The sequence below is a fragment of the Diorhabda sublineata genome, chromosome 6, assembly GCF_026230105.1.
Source record: "Diorhabda sublineata isolate icDioSubl1.1 chromosome 6, icDioSubl1.1, whole genome shotgun sequence".
NCBI lineage: Eukaryota > Metazoa > Arthropoda > Insecta > Coleoptera > Chrysomelidae > Diorhabda > Diorhabda sublineata.
In genome coordinates, this window is record NC_079479.1 from 12,170,427 (window position 1) to 12,177,065 (window position 6,639).

A 6,639-nucleotide genomic window follows, 5' to 3' on the forward strand; every position below is an offset into this window, starting at 1 on the left:
CACTTGCAGGTTCCTAACATAGAGAATGAATGGATCCAAATTCAGCAAGTTTTTGAAACAACCTGGAACTTCCCTAATTGTTGTGGTGGTCTGGATGGTAAACATGTACAAATTAAAAGACCAAACAATTCAACGTCAATGTTCTATAACTACAAAGGAAAGTACAGTATTGTGCTGTTTGTTTTAGTTGACGGAGATTACATAGTGCTTTGGAGCAAAATTTGCTAAACTACCCAGAAGGAGATGTTTTTGTGGGTGATAACATTTTTCCATTAGGCTCAAACTTGTTGTCGAGGGCTAGAAGATTAATCGAGAACACTTTCGGTATTTTAGCTTCGAGGTTTAGAATGTTTAGCAAATCAATTCATCTCGATGTAGATACAATTGGTTAATGATCACACCATCTCGCACCTGCCTACCCCCCTAGATCTGTGGACCAGGAAGACACAACAACATGTGATTTTACCCCTGGCTCATGGAGAGAAGTTCCAACTGCGTTACATAGAATAAACAGGCAGTACAAATCGAACAATTATTCTGCAGACGGGGACGATGTCCGTCGAGCTTATGAACATGCTTTTGTGACTCATATGGCAGTACTATGGCAGGAAAAATATTGTTATATAAGAAAATTCAATGTTACTTACAATTAAGTACAAACAATATACATTACTACATTGTAAAAAGAACATCTGTTTACATTTATGTGGCTTTTTACTTACCAGCTTTGATAATGACTGCCTTTCAAACATAACTTTGTTCCAAAAAGCATCAGCTGTAGTGAACCATAATAATTTAGGCTTTATACATCATCCACGCGGGCCCCTCTTCTTCTACTTTTTTTAATTTTATTCAACTCATTCCTGAATGCGTCGCGAATTTTAATTTTCTTTTTTAGTGCTTCTTGCTGCACTGGTAACCCACTATCTTGAAGCTGAGTGATTAGTTCAGCAGAAGCAATTATTTTTGCTTCCTGTTTTAAGTAATCGGATGATTTCATGTTCCGCAAACATTCATGTCGAGAAATGTTATTATTTCATTACCGGACCAGTTAAGGTCACTCATTTTGTACGATAATATTTATGTTACTATTAAATTCAACACTTAGCATATGGTTGCGTTGAGCTGCCGCCAAGGCCAAGGCACTGCTACTGCAATGTCATATCGGCGACTTAGGCCCCTTTCACACCAAACGAATCCGAATCAATCTGGATCACTCCGAATCAAGTTGAATCTGATTCGTCATCTCCACTCTTTCACACCAGCTGAATCAACCTGAATCTATAAAAATCCTTTCATCTTCTTTTTGTTTTCCTTCTTTTAGTTGCTTTTGAGCTATCATCATGGACGCAGTTTTTTTTAAATGCAATAGTGTTTCGTAGGAGGCAACGGCGGAAACAGAAAACAAGAAAAGTGTGGATACATCATATCATCATTTACATCCTGACCTACAAAATGATGAGAAGAAATTCTATGACTTCTTCCAAATAAGTGAGGAATTGTTCGTAATATTGCTGGAATTGGTGGGACCGGACATCTCGAAACTTGATACAAATTATAGAAAGTATATCACAGCAGAGGAACGACTCGCAATGAGATTTCTGTTGCTGTGACTTTTATCACTGGCGTCATAAATCGCACTATTTTCTTTAACTTTTAAAATTAATAACTCCACGTCCATCTCGTATGGTTGTTGATTCAAGACTGACCGAACGAGGAATCTGACAGGTTGAATCAAGTGCGACTTCGAATCAAACCTGATTGAACCAGATTCGTCCGGTCTGAAGGCGGGAAAAGAGTCCCTTCACATTTAAACGGAGCGCTCGAAGCCGAGCTCGAAGGCTGGCTAGTAGCGCCAAAAAGTTGTACATGTTCATCTAGTAGCCGTTACTACCTATGTCAGACTACGCTACTAACTACCGACTAGCGGCTAGCACAGTAGCCTAATGTGACGCAGTCTTTATTATAATGAACAGTAGTGCTTCATTTGACACAGAATTAACTAGTTACATTGTGAATAGGTACTTTGAAATACTACACAAACGGGTTTAAATACAAATTCTTTGTTTTTGCAATTACATAATTTAGGATTATTCTTCAAGTAATCATTAAATATTGTTATTAAATTATGAACTTTATGTATCTTATTGAATTTTATAATAAAACAAAACTGTTCTGCTTAGGAGTTGGAATATCTGAAAATTTTTCCAAATCGTTTTGTAATATTATAATAAAGTGCATCAGGGTGATTACTGCAAGGTTAGTCATATTACCAGTTGAAAAAAGGTGTAATTTAAATTAAAAAAAACATAATTATTTAATTGATTGTAGATAAATTTTTGTGATTTTATTTCGGATGTATTATACCAAGCAATATCTTTTTAGGAGTTAGTAGTCTATATATTTACATGTGTATTTTCCCCGAAAATCACATTGCACTGTAGTATAGTGAAATTTTGTATTGATCTATGACGTGCATGGTATTAAATATAAAATAAAACTTGTGTATTCCAGAAATAGGTCTCAAACTGTCTGCATTGAGCTCTGCCATTAAATAATAAGTAGCTATTTTGTACAAACATATTTTTTTCATTTAACTAAACTAAAGTAACCAAAAGTACCACCCTTTTACACCAGCTTAATTTGAAAAAGTAATCCCATTGTCTAAATTTTATGTATATTCAACTCAATTTTGTTGCCGTTACTTGTAACTATCTTTAGTTTAAAATCAAACTTGTAATTGTTACCTAAAATGTTGCCTATTGTATCTTAAAATTGTACATATTTGAATTTATACTCAAATTGTTTAATAAACATACAAACAACCAAAAAGAATATTTATGCAAAACTACACTGAAAAACAAAGCACAAACTCTAAATAAAAAAATTTATAAACTAAAGGAAGATTCAACAGACTATTCAAACAATATTCTAAAATAAAAGAAATGAAGTACTAAAGTGGAGAGTTCTTGGACCGATTCTTGATCTGCTATGTACCTAAAATACGAATTTATCTGGCTATAAAATAACGAGACTGCGCGCCTGCAGGGCGCCATAGACGGGTGGGATAAAAAAACGAGTAGTGCGTTGGGTATCTAGATATTTCTCATTAAATTGAAAGAAACTCCGACTGAGTGATATAAATATTGTTGCAAGAGGACTATGAGGACAATTCTCTATCTCGTGCGCTTGTTTTTGGAGTGGTGTAAGCACTTCAGTCAGAGCCGAAAGAGCACTGAAGATCAACAGCGTCCAGGTCGCCCCGTGACTGTTTCAACACCGGAAACAGTGACCAAAATCAACCAAATTGTGCGTGCAGATCATCGAATGAACATGATATGATTACCGAGGCTGTAAACGCCGATAAAGAAACGGTTAGAAAAATTTTACACGAGGAATTACACATGACAAAAGTCTGTGCGAAGTTGGTGCTTAAAAATTTGACTTCAGACCAAAAGCTCTTTCGTCAACGGGTCTGCTCAGATTTTCTTGAAAGGTTAGAAAAAGATCCTGGAATGATGAAAAACGTTATTACTTTTTTTAATACGATGTTGAAACAAAGCGACAATCGATGCTTAGGAAGACACCTGAATCGACCAGAATTATAAATCAAAATTCAAGGCAATGTCTTTTTTTTTCGACATTAACGGTATCGTGATAACTGAATGGGTTTCAGAGTGTCAAACTGCCAACTAGACTTACTATTTGTCAGTTTTGGCAACACTGCGAGTTCGTAAAAAACGGCCCGAGTTGTAGAAGAACAACTCGTGGCAAGACAACGCACTTGCCTATAACGCGCTATCTGTGAAGCAGTATTTGGCCAGTAGGCGCACTCCAGTGCTCGAACACCCGTCGTACTCACCAGATTTGGCATCGTGCGACTTTTTGTTGTTTCCGAAGATAAAATCTGCTTTGAAAGAGATCCTATTTGAGCCGATGGAAGCGGTAAAGCAAAAAACGGCAGAGCTCCTAAAGGCCCTCACCAAAGAATACTTCCAGCACTGCTTCGATCAATAGAAAAAACGTATGGAAAGGGAGAGAGAAGGGGAGCATTCGAATGTAGAATAATTTTTATAATAAAACCCTTTTATATATGAACTTATTTTTGGATCAAAAATTTAATTAAATATACTTAAAATAAATCTGAAATATAGGCAATACAAATGGATTTTCGTCAGAAACTCCAAGGTATCACTACACAAGTTCAAACAAATTTGAGTATTGGGAATTTAAAGTTGCACTGCGTATCCTGACGGTCACCAAGTGAACTATCCAATATGGCTGCCACAAGGCTTCGCGTGGCATTGTTTACATACGTTTTGCTCTATATTAAAGGCGATACTAAATAATTGTGTAATTTTTTGCCTACTATAGAACCAAATAGAATTTCAATGTCAAAATATTTTATTACTCAACATATTCTCCTCTTAATTGGATACATTTATTACAGTGAACCTGCAACGTCTCTAGACCTTTTAAAAAAAATGTTTCTTCTTGCTCTGCAAACCACACCTCTTCAGATTTTATTACCTCCTCGTTTCAAGAATATTTACGAACTTTTTTCCAATTGAGGAAAGAGATGATAGTCGAACGGAGCCTAATCTGGTGAATTATGGGGGTGTTCTAGTAATTCAAACCCTGAATCACGAATATTTTGCATGGCAACAAGAGATTTGTATGCAGGGACGTTGTCCTGCAAAACCAAAACACCTTTGGATAGCTTTCCGAGTCTTTTCTCTTTAATTTGTTCCCATAGAGTGATCAGTAGTGTCGAATAGTAATCTCCAGTTATTGTTTTAACCTAATCCAAAAAATAAATCATTATTACTCCATGGCAATCTCAAAAAGCTAAAGCAACAATGTTTCCAACAGATTTTTGGACACGAAACTTCTTAGGTCTTGGAGAACCAGAGTATCGCTATTCCATCGATTGTTGCTTTGTTTCTGGATCGTAAAAATGTACCCTAGTCTCATCCATAGTAACAATTCAGTTTAAGAAGTCAAATAGAGCACAGATCGAACGCGATGCTTCTACCCTTGCACGCTTTTGGTCAACATTCAAACATTTAGGGATCCATTTTGCAGCATTTCTTCTCATGTCCAAATTAACGTGAACTATATGATGAACGCGTTCGTATGAAATATTCAGTGCTTCAGATATTCGTTTTAGCCCAATTCGACGGTCTCATAGAATCATGTCATGAACTACATCGATATTTTCGTGGACTGACACAGTAACTGGCCTTCCCGTCATCATCTTCAATGGAAAATTTACCTCTTTTGAAGCTTGCAGCCCAATTTTTCACGGTCTCATACGAAGGACATTGATCAGCAAGGGTATTAAGCATATCTTCATAAATCTGCTTACCTCTTAACCCTTTTAAATACAGGTACTTGTTGATGACTCGATACTCCAATTTTTCGATTTTCACAATTTCGGTGAACATTTTTTTTTCTTTTAATTTATTGCGTAACTCTGGTTCACTTTTTTGACGTCAAACCTCTCACTGACACTTGCTATGGTAACGCAATATTTTGTTTATGCATGGAACTGGTCTAGGTCTAACTAGATATCAATACATCCTCGTAACTGTTACAACATGGAATTCTCTCCAAACCATAGAAAAAGGAACGATACTCGTAAATGCAGTACGTGCAGTGTCGTGAACTCTAACTCAAAAAAAAATTTGAGTTTTCACAAAGTACCAAAAGCTGGTAGCAGTACTATTACAATAAAAAATCTTGTTGGAGAAACTATTTTAGTTGAGAAACGTTCAGAGTGGCTTAGAAGGCTCAATATTTAACATGTTAATCTACAGTTACTAGTTCGCTCTTTGCATTACTGGATAGTTTATGAAAATGTTGAGTTTTTGGAATTTACTCCTTAAGAATCGATTTGCATATATAAGGGGCCCGGTATGAGAAAAATGTGAGGAGTAAAATCTATCGATGAATGATCTCGTTACGTTTTTGGTGCGCACCCTATGATGCGCAACTTTCTAATTTGTCACTGTCAACATACTTATATTGCTGTTTTTATTATAAATGTCAATGATTAATATTGTTATTGTGAAGTTTTAATTTTTATCATTGTGTTCCGCTAAAGTGAACTGAAAGTATTTTCAAATAACTATGGCAGAAAGAGGTGTAGATGATATTGCCGGAACATCTAACAAACACGTGGTTGCAAGGTACGTTATAATTCATGTATTATATGTATGAGCATGTGCAATTTGTATTTATTAAATATTTTAATAATTATCGATGTAGTTCATATAAATATATATTTGAAAACAGCACATAAAATTAGATAATCAACCCAATATGAATTATCGAGCGCATCCACATAAAATAGAAAATTTCTAACCTAACCAAAAATTAATTTTTTTGTCGATGTCTATAAATTCTTCCACGTTATTATGATTTATTTTATAAATAATTTTTAAATATTAACAACTGTAGTAGATAATTCGATAATATTATCAGAAAAATCGACAATATTTGTTCATTATAATAATGTTTTTATATAATTTTCTTTCGAAAAGTTATTTTTTAGCTTATTTAAATAATTTTCATGTACTATTTATTATTGTATGTAAAAGATTTTATTATTATAATATATAATTATCTTTTTATAAC